This window comes from Phoxinus phoxinus (assembly GCF_949152265.1).
Source record: "Phoxinus phoxinus genome assembly, chromosome: 3".
NCBI lineage: Eukaryota > Metazoa > Chordata > Actinopteri > Cypriniformes > Leuciscidae > Phoxinus > Phoxinus phoxinus.
Genome location: NC_136878.1, coordinates 32,210,350 through 32,222,222, shown reverse-complemented (window position 1 = coordinate 32,222,222; position 11,873 = coordinate 32,210,350).

The following is an 11,873-nucleotide window of genomic DNA, read 5'->3' as shown; positions in this document are numbered from 1 at the left end:
TGTTACCCCATAAGTAGATATATTTTGCAGTTTCTAAACAGACAAACAACTTAAATTGTAAAGCTAAACTAGTTTATTTATTGAAGTTTGAATTTGGTGTTGGCATATTATCATTCTCACTACAAGAAACTGTGGGAACGTGAAATTTTCCTGATGTTGGAGAAACAGGATGAAGTGTTTATCATCATAGCAGTCACAACTATTTAAATACTCACAGAAGTTTTTTTTATATATATAAACATGTTCCACTCGTTACACAATAGGTAAGAAGAGTTCACTGTGATCCAGGAGATGCAGCTTCGCTGACACAGTTCTTTTGGCCTTGCTTTTGATTAATAGTATTTGCAGGAGTTGTTGCATGATAAATTATGAAATGTAATCTTGCACTTTAAGAATTGAGTATGATTATGGTATTAATAAGACTAATAATTCATTCTGGATTTAAGATCCATCTCAACACAGCAGTTATGAATCATCACAACAGAATGACAACTTCATCTGTAAAGATTTGCTTTTATTTAACCTGTAATAAATTTAGCTGATTTGGATTATCTGTACGTGATAAATGAGTGTTGCATTTGGAGACTCATTTTAGGGAATGGATGAGAATTGGATTATTGTCCCCCAAATAATTGTACTAATAAGTACATTATTAATCTCACCTATGGAAAATTAATTGCAAATACTTTCCAAAATGAGTAGTGATATGAACTTCTATCTTATCATTTGCTCTCTGTGACCAGATCTTTTCCCTGGTTTGTTATCTTTACAGATGATGCAACTGAGTGTCACTGATTACAGGACCATAAAACTGATGTTATGTCTTTATTGATCTCGAGGCTGTGTTTCCTTTCCTCGCATCTACTTAACTCGCTCTTTCATTCCCTTAACCCTCTACCGCACACATTATGCTAGACCTATAAAAAAAAATATTTGACTCTTTTTCTTTTCTTAGAATGGCTTAACTTGAAGTGCTGTAGATTTTTTTTTTGGAAAAAATATTATTCTAAGGTACTTTATGATATGTTGCCATATGGCAACAACATACAATAGTGGAAATGACTTAGAATAAGTGTAAATTTACTTATAGTTAATATTTTTGTTGTTTGTGTTGATTCAATTTGTGCTATAATAAGTTTTAACACAGTACTTATAAACAACACCTTATACATACTTTCCAACAAATGATCATTCCAACTGATTCTATTTATTCCATTCTTTTTAACTGAATAATGCTTTATATTCTTTGAATTTCATAATTTTTTTTATTAATATTATTCAATTGCAAATGTATACAGTTAGTAACAAATATAATAATGTTCATCATGTATCATACAACATTGACATAAAAACATTTACATAAAAACATTGCAGTTCATGGAAATTCAACATTCCATCCTGGAACGGCTTCTTTTGGAATGGTGGGCACTGGGCAGCTCTAACCTCTTCTTGATCTAATGAAACATAAGCAAACATGCATTAATGTTATGTGAAAAACATGTAGAAATCTACGGATGATTTGATTTCTGGACTTATTCTTTGACCTGACCCATAACTCTGTCTCTTTGTCACTTTCTGCACAAGTACAAACCTACACACGCACACACACACACATGTCTGGTTCACTATCTTTGTGGGGACTCGTAATTGTTTTTATACTGTACAAACTGTATATTCTCTCCTCTTACACTAACCCTAGCCCTAAACCTACCCATCTCACACACACATATATCTGTATATCTGATATATCTGTATTCATACTGTATCTAATCAAAAGTAAAAATGCCATGTAAATTAGATGATTTTTTTCCATAATACAAATGCCTAGGCAGTCCTTAACATATGACTAATAAACATTATATCACTGGCATTAATATTGTTATTGTTACAGCTTAACAGATTGCAGCTGACCTTTCTGGCTAGCTAAACTAATGCAATAATGTCATTCCACTATCGCACAGTGTTGCCGCTTGGCAACACAGACATTTGATCGATTTACCAAAAACTAATTTCATAAAAACTTTTTTGAGTGGTGAATATGTCATCATAACTTACCTGAGGTGAAGTTTCCGTTTTTTGTGTGTTTGTGATATGGGCTGGTCCTTGTTTCTGAATGACGTTTAAATTTGCTTTCAGAAACTACCGACAAGAGACGCAGTCTGTCATAAATCGCGCCAGAAAAAAAACCTGCATGTCATGTGACTTAACCAAAGCACATCATTGGCTAAACTAAGGTCTTCTCATTCCAACAAAAAACACGAGAATGTTTTCTTAAAGAGACAGTGGCAAGGAATGAACAGAAAGAGTACGTTGCCATATGGCAACACCATGCGGTAGAGGGTTAATAGGACAGTGCCCTATAAATGTGGAGCTTACCTTTGAGCCCCAAGGGACAGTGTACACTTCAAAACAGTTTCTCCCAAAGCTTCTTCTCATTTTGAACGGGAAATAGAGATATAGAGAACTGGAGAGGGAATTTCCTGTGTTCATTTGTAGGCTATTCACAGAAAAACATGCAACAGTGAATTTGCGCAGCTGTCCGTATAATGTGTTTAACTAAATGCAAATGTTTTGGGGTTTACTGTTAGTGATCAATGACTGAAGATTGGGTCATGTGTTCTGCTATATATTACAGTAAATCGATACCAATCAGGCCCACGATTGACAGGAAGCCTGATTTCAGAAGGCACTGACCTGACAAATCAGTTGCAATGGGGTAGAAACACTTGGTGATATTTAGAGGGATTGAAGTTCATAGTGACCTAAAAACCTCTTTTGCACGTTTAATTAAACCCATTTAATAAACGAATGCTTCTGCATGATCTCAAAAACCAATGCTGCGTGGTCTTTACATTACACTATTGTTCTCACTATTGTACACACTTGTTCTCTTTCTAGGCATATGCAAGGTTTTTACTGCACATTTCCTGTGGCTTAAGGCTTCGATAACTAAAAAATGGCACAGACCTTTTGTTGCTATGGCAAATTTGTTGTGATACAACTCAATGAGAAGCATGACATCATTTTCCACTACCAGAGAAAGGCACAATATTACAGTGTGGAGACAACCACAGTATCCTGAGTGACCCACATAAACTTAGCATGTCTGCCTTTTGGAGGAATGTGATAACTGTTTCAAGGTGCATAACTTTACACATTTTCCTGTATAAATCAATGTCTACATTTACAAGTCATATCGCCTTTATTAGTCACTGGAGGAGTTTATTTCACTGTTCTAATATACACTCAAATTATTACTAAGTTATTATTTTTAAGTGACTTATGTTACAAATGCACATTATGATGTCAATATACACTTTAAGACTTACCTGATGTTCTGTGATTTGATTGTAAAAGTGCAGTCAAATTTTTCTATTGTTTGATGAATTATTGAAAAATCCAGTCATTTCAATATTTCGAGTGCGGGTGAAAGTTTTCCCTTACGGATTTCTTAATGGGTTGACCTATATAGAAACTGTAAAAAAATTATATGATCAATAAGTTATGACAACATATGTTTTTAAATTGCTTTAACTCATCGAATGAAGTTACTTTTTTATATAAGTTACACAAGATTCAACTAATTTTTTTAGTCAGTTTAATGTAATTTAAGTTGAAATGACTTTGAATTGGTTAAAAAAGTGACTTCAGTTTGAGCTGTGCTTCATACATTGCTATACTGTCAATAGAAAATTAACCATTTAAATGCAATTAGATTGACCGCATAAGTTAAATGTTAACATATTGTGTATGATGAAATCAATGGTTTGAGTTCATGCATTACATTTTAGACAGTTTTTAGTTCAGTTTTGCTTAAAGGTGAAATGAGGTAAGTACAGAAACTGAAGGGAAAATTGTGTTCATTTCCAGTGCTGGTCACTGTCTGTCTCCATCTCCCACTGAACTGGCATGTCATAGGCCTACTTTTACAGTGCAAGTGAATGTCTGCATGTATGAATTTGTTAAAGAAAAAAGAGGACATGTGTGATGTTCCAAGTGTTTGAAAGCACCTAGGATGTTATCAATACAATATTAATGTAACGTTTAATGATTAGATAAGGAAGACCTACAACTGAATTCACCAGTGAGAGCTACCAGTGCAGATCTTCTTATTTTCTTGATATGACTAAACAAACCAGCCAAAGCACTGTTGCTAAACCACCTTTTGTGGTTTGCACAAATGAAAGACACAGGCATGTAATCAGACTCTGACTCTCTGTGGAATCTGTCAGTTTAGATTAGTTGTTCTTTTGAGAAAATGTACAGTTTACATTGACTTCAACAAACTACAATGACAGCTTGAAGACCAATTAACCAAATAGCATCAGCTTTCTGTCTTCAGGAAGCACACTGTGTGACTATAAGTCTTGGTGTTATCTGTACCTTGTATCATTATACAGTATATATAAAATGACGAACCAGCAGATTGGATTGTGTGTGTGCATCCCTGCCCTCGTTACATCACGGGTGGGGACACACACGATCTTTGTTTGTGCTGCTTGGATGTGGAGCATGCACGGTCAGATCTTTAGGGAGCTGGCTGTGTACACTGTGAGGCGCTCCCTTTCAGAAATCTGTTGGGATTGTCGAGTTCTGAGGAGTTAGACGTCCTAAGCATTGAAGTGGGGGATATTGTTGATTCACCAGCCATATACCTGCATTATGAGGAGCTGATGGAGGTTGAGAAGCGGGAAGTGCAGAGGAAAACCAAGCTTGATAAGCGCTTCCTTTCGTCATAACGACAACCTCCATGTCGGGGCCTACCATTCTTCACAGATCTCCACAATGAGGTGTCGAGATAGTGGAAAAAGCCATTCTCCTCTCGCCTAACCAGTCCCACGGTCCGCCATTATTCAACGATCATGGGACTCAAGCAGAATGGCAATGGGATGATGCTCAGGGTTGAAGAGACATTGGATGCTTATCTCTCCCCTGATGCTGTGTTGTCCCTTAAAGCCCAGATGCTGGCCATTAAGCCTTGTCGTACGACTTCTTCACTGGTGGGCAAGGCGTACATGGCAGTTTAGGCCGGCGCTTGTTTACACATTACATTAAAGAGCTGCATCTGGCAGCTATGGTGGCTACGGAAAGATGCCTATGGCTAAACCTGTCGGGTATCAAGAAGAAGGACAAGTCTTTCCTCTTTGATGCCCACTGGCCCCTTTCGGTATGCTGTGAGCAGTGTCGTCGAGAGGTTTCAGGAAGCTAAGAAACAGGTGGCAGCATTCCAGAGGTTTATACTTCGTCACCAGCGGTCCTATGGGGAAAGGGCTGCCAAAAGGGCAAAAAGAGAGTGAAGGTTAAACAGTAGAAGACGGATCTGAGGAACGTTCTTCTCGCTGATTACAGATTACACCCACTTTTCAGTGGAGCCATCAGAAAATCGATTCGTTAACCCTGCCACCCACGCCCATTTTCCCTGCTGTAAATTTGCTTCACCGAGACCAAACTATTAAATTTAAACACACCAGAGGTCAGCCTCAAGAGGCTGATTCCCTTAGTAGACTTTCTTGTAGCATGAAAAGCAATACTAAATGTGTATCAGTGGGTCCTGCGTACGGTACTGAAATGATATAGAACCCAGTTCGGACGTCATCTGTCCAGGTTCAATGGGGCACTAGTCACAGAAGTGGGGTCAGAGCAGGCTGGGTAGTGGGACAAGAAGTGAATTATCTTCCGGTAAAGGGGGCCATAGAGTGTACAGTATTCCTCTAACAGAGAAAAATTCCATGTTCTACAGCCGGTACTTCATAATTCCGCAGAAGGATGGCGGTTGCATCCTATTTTAGATCTTCATCACTTAAACTGGTCTCTGAGAAGATACTGGTTCAAGATGATGACTATCCCTTTAATCTTGTCTCAAATCAGGTCCGAGGATTGGTTTGTCACGATCGATCTGGAAGATGCATACTTCCACATTTCCATCCTTCAACAATACAGGAAGTTCCTGAGGTACGCTTTTGGGGGCAAACAGGGGCGCTGGAAGTAGGGATGCTGGGTGTTTCACAGGATTGTAAATGCAATGTAAACATATTATAAAGTTAAACTGAACTTTTATTTTGACGGGTTGTGGTGAACACCTTTGAGTTTCCATGTGCTAATGATATAACGATAGTATTTCTTAAATTAAACTAAAAAAATGCTGATGGACTTCAGTGACTCTCAGAGCGGCTCTGGAAATGAAGTTCATACATTCATGTTCTCATATAGGGAGACTGCAGAGGCTGAAAAACACAGCGAGCGTCACACATGCTTCAGTGTGTGTGTGTGTTGTAAATGAAACTGCGCGTCTGCGCCACTCTTTCACAGTTACATGCAGAACATGCAGGATTCGTATATATAAATAGTCTTACTCTCGTGCCCAGATGCGTTCGCAGGTACCGAAATTTGGCACAGATTGATTTAATGTGAATCGGTACTCGGTATACTGACGTAATTCGGTCGGTGCCGTTAAAAGTACACAGTTCGGGACCCAACCCTAAGGGGCATCCTGTCATTGGAAGATTTTGTCAACAGATGCACCCCTCATGGGCTGAGGAGCAATCATGGAGGGGCGCTCAGCCCAGGGCCTCTGGAAGGAACATCATCTGTCATGGCACATGAGTTGTCAAGAGATGTTAACAGTAATGCTAGCCCCACAGCACTTCCTTCCAGAGACCATCATGTTCTAGTGAAAATGGACAACACGTACAGCAACACGTCTCTGACATCAACCATCAGGGGGGTCTGAGGTTGCGCACCCCATGCAAACTGGCGCACCAGAACCTCTTGTGGTCACAGGGAAAATTGCCATCGCTCAGGGCACTGTACATCCCTGAATTTGGGAGCAGACGTACTGTCGAGGCAGGGGCTGAGGCCTGGGGAATGTAGAGTCCACCCTGAGACGGTGGAGTTAATTTGACGAAAGTTCGGACAAGCGGACGTGGATCTGTTTGTGTCTCGAGAGACGACTCACTCTCTGTTATGTTTCTCTCTCACACATCCAGCTCCTCTGGGACTGGATGCCATGGTACAGACGTGGCCGAGGCTGCGTCTGTATGCTTCCCCCCCGATAGCTCTACTCCCGGGAGTTCTAGAAAGTGTACGCCAGGACAGGTTTCATTTTCTTCAGGTAGCTCCATTCTGTTCAGCCCGAGTATGGTTTTCAGACCTGTCACCTCTTTTAGATGGTCTCCCTTGGGAGTTTCCATTCAGGAGGGACCTTCTTTCGCAGGTCAGATTCAGAGAGGATTCACTTTATTGTGCAGAGGGCACAGTTTAGATCCAATTAACAGCCCAGTGGCTTCAGTGTTGGATTTTCTGCAAGACCGCTTTTCTGCCGGTCTTTCCCCTTCTACACTATGTGGCGGACATTGCAGCCTTCCATGCACCTGTGGGTGGTGGATCTTTGGGGAAGCACATTTTGGTGTCTCGTTTCCTTCATGGTACATTGAGGATGAGGCCTACGGCTGAGTCCCATCCACATGGGAAGGGTTGTCCTTGGCACCCTTCGAGCCCTTGGACTTGGCAACGATTAAGTTCATTGGTCTATAGATGGCGTTTCTGTTAGCAATTACATCTTAAGAAAGTAGGAGATCAGCAGGCCCTTTCGGTTGCCTCCTCCTGCACTGAGTTTGGCCTGGGTAGGGTGAAAGTCATTCACCCGGGATATGTACCTAAAGTACCCACCAATGTGGCCCTGTCATGCCTTCTATCCTCCTCCTCATGTGTTGGCGGAACAGGCAAAGCTACTTTTACTTTGCCCTGTCAGAGCTCTTGAGGTCCAAATTAGGGATGTTAACCGATGACCATTTGACCGATGGTTGACCGTATCAACGTTAACGTTTTCGGCAGTTGGTAAGAAAAAAAAGAAAAGTGATCTCTAAATTAGTCTATTATAGACAGTGGACAAAACGCTACTACAGTTAGCATCTCATTCCAATATCTTTTTGTGTGAAGTGAACAAATCCCTCTCACTCAATCTTTCATAACTCCCGTTTGTACTTAATAAACCAATAAAAACATTCGGCGCGAGGTCACAGCGTTTGGGTTCGCGCGCTCACAAGGTTTGCAGAAAGTAAAGGCTACAGGCTAACACTCGAGGTTAGAGCAGGGCAGACGACAGGAGGAAGCGTGCAGAAAATAGTAGTGTGTGGGACCATTTCACCAAACAGAATGACACAGATGTAACGTAAGTTGCAACTTGTGTGATACAGTGCTTAAATATGAAAATACATTACAAATACATTTCAGTGGTAACAGATAAGGTGATGATGATCATCATCTTTCTTTATTATTGTTAGCACTACCTCAAACTAAAGCGGCGTGAATTAGATTTATGAAGATTTATAAGTCCAATGAATTAGACTTAATTTAGACCAATGAACTCTTCGGTTCGGAGCTGTCATTTTCTGAAATGAGCCGCGGCAATGTTTCAAATGAGCTTCTAATGCTAGACAAACGCCTTTATTTTCAACGCGATCACCTTGTACCCAAACCATTTCGAAACTAAGGAGCCATTTGTCCGCCGATTACATACAAGCTCCTCAGCGCCGCGTTTGCGGGACTCATGTTTCACGCTGTTGGGGATTTTAAAAAAGTGACGTGAGTGGAAGGGCGGCGCCGTGTGTGTGTGTGTGTGTGTGTGTGTGTGTGTGTGTGTGTAAGCGGGAGGCAGAGCGGCGGAGAGATGCGACAGAGTTGTGAAATTGCAGGCGCGGCTCGAAATGGCTGTTATTTCAAATAGCGTAGCATATTTTAAACTAATCGGTTAACCGGTTTCAACCGGCTAATGAGGCTCGGTGGTCAGTCAAGAATTTTTTTAGTTTTCGCCATCCCTAGTCCAAATAAGCAAGACTTCTCAGTGGAGGAAAACTGACCAGTTGCTGGTTTGCATTATTGTCAGGGGCATCCCTGCAGGAAGTTTGTGATGCGGCGGGGTGGTCAGGACAGCTTCACACCAGGACATGCATGTGTCAGCAATGCATGGCGAAATGGGTCTTTAGTTCCCAAAGCGTCAGCTGGGACGCAGCGCGAGTTTTGAGGTTACGTTAAAGTCCGCGTGAACCGGAAGTTGCAAACGACTTTTCTCAAGTGTTGTGACGTATTTCCGAGTGAAACGGAATATTGAACAGATGGCTCCTCCTCTCCATCTCTCCCCCATAGCAGAGTAACGGTTTGAGGGGAGTGGTTAAGCGTTTAAGCAACCCAAGCCGTCAAACCTACGTCATCAGAAAAATAACCATTCCAGACCGGAAGTAACTTTTCTGACTTTGATTAAAGATAACCACGCCAAACTATTTTTTTTCTGTGTATTAACTTGCACGGATTAATTGTTCACCACAAGACTAGTAATATCCGCTAACACAGTAAATAGGGTCAATTTTGATTTCATGCTGACTTTAAGTTAGTTATAAGTTATCAGCATAATGTCTCAGGTTACGCATGTATGGTTCCCTGAGAGGGGAACGAGACTCTGCGTCCTCTTGCCATAATTCCTGCATTCCTGTGAGCGGCTTGATTCAAAAGCTGATGCTGATGTCTTCCCTTTATAGCTTCCGCCTTACACCGGCACACGTCACGAGGTGACACAGCATCAATCAAGACTGGACTAGTTGCACACATGCTTCAGACGCAGTCACGCTGAAGGTGCTCCCCAAAGCATCAGACGTTTTGTTGAAATTAAATTAATTATTTAAGATTGCTGATTATAAAAAAACAAGGTTTTACTGAAGCATAACTGTCGCTAGATATAACCTGATTTCTCCAGCAAGGTGAAAAAAAACTTTTTTTGTTTTAAAAGATAAAATGAATTCCTTGTGTATTTGTTTTATGATGTCAAGTGTGATTTTCACTTTGATGCAACATAATGTGTATCATAACCTCAAAGATGTCATTGCTGACAAGACTCATGACTATACTGCCTCTAAGTGGAGTTTGTGAAGGAACTGCAGGGGGTTCGTAAATTGATAAAGCAAACAATGAATTAAAAAATTTTATTTAAACATAACATAATTTTTTTTAACAAACATAAAAATTTACAATTTAAAACATTTGAGCGTATATAACTTTTTGAACATATTAAAGTGGTAAGCTTTTTTAGAATGAAAAAATTTAAAATATAAAATATTATTTAGGGAAAATCAATAAATTATGAAAAAATACTGCCATTGTGTAATCGGATTATGAGCATTTTAAAACATAATGTAATATAATTACAAGTAATTTTTGTAATTGGATTTCAATCCAGATTACATATTATCAGTTACCCATTACAGAGATAAGATCATTTAAACTTAAATCAGTATTTGAGATTTTATGAATTTGGTGACTAACTTTGTGTCAGAGTCCTGATCACCTTGCCTGGGTTTATTGACCAGCTGTTACTGACCAGTGGACAATAACCAGCTGACTGTATCCTTTAATAAATGTGCCACAATCAATGTACTGAAAACAGGCAAACATTCATCTGTCAACATTTGTCTCACACCTCTCTGTGTCGTTTGACAGAATTGGAAGAATATGTGTCTAAGGATGTAATGGATGACCATCAGGCATTTATGTAAGTTAACATGCAGACATGGGTGTCTGTCCCAGCCCCCGAAATCTAAAATCAGGAACACTGAAAAAGAACCCTGGCATGATACGTTTGTTTGCACTATGTGTGATATGGAAGATATTTGCAGTGTCCAGTTATAGTGCACTATCCTGACCACATGACTTTCTGTACTGCTGCAGATCTGCCAGTGGAAACACAATAAACATGATGGCAAGCATCTGTTTTATCACCAGGCTTACTTATCTAATGCTATTAATGTGTCAGAATCTCATGTTGATCTAACAGTGATGCTCTTAATGTAATGCAATTTATGACTTAATATGTGATTTTTTTAACACAATGTGTGGCAAATCTTTACTTGCTTATATTCTGCTTATTTATTTGATACATTTAAATAATTTTAGACACATTTCATATCCTGTTTAGTGCCATTGGCTGGAACCAGGATCTGCTGGTTTTTATGGTTAGTGGAGAATTCATCCTCCAGCAATCCCATCATTCCTGTTCTTCAGGCTGTGTGTGGAAAAGTGCAGTCCTCCAAGCTAAACACATGGTTAGTGAAAAACCCAGGATCTTCACACAGGACTGCCTGAGAGAGGGCTTCCTGAATGAGGGGAAATTTACAGAACACAGTCCAAACTCACTCTCTGCGTGGCAACGGACATGAGTGAGAGAGGAAAGAGAAATAAATTACACATTATCCTTAAAATGATTTCTCCACTGCCTCTGTGTGTTGTGCGTATACAATACACTCAGTGATCTGACAGAACTGAACTTTTTTAGAATCTATCTATCGCTTTATTTCTAAAGAAACTATTCTAATAGTTGTATTTTTAGTTAATAATAACAATGTAGAGAGCTAATGGATGATATATATATATATATATTTGAGTGAATACTCAGCAGATAAAAAAGCTCATATGACACAATCAATAAACATTTCTAAAATGCAGTGCATGTGTGTTTATAAGTGCGTTCACAGTAAACATGCAGTGAATCGTCCTGCATCAGACCCAGTCCTGTCAGTGAACCTAAAAAACTACACCTCTTATAGGAACATATCTTCCACATTTAACCTAATTGTTTCTTTCCTTCTTTTTTTCTCTTTGTTTTGGAGACGTTGGATGTTATATTAACAGTAGAAACCTCTACACGGAGGACAAAGCTCCACTCTTGGTGTGATCCCAGATGGGAATTGCCACAATCCTTGTGCATATTCAGTGGATTTGTTGCTCTGTGGATCTTGTGCCTGCAAGGATATTACTGTAAAAAGCAACAGCCTCATGAACAACAGGATTGTTGAAAGCCTGCAGCTGGGTCTCTGTTGTATTCCAAT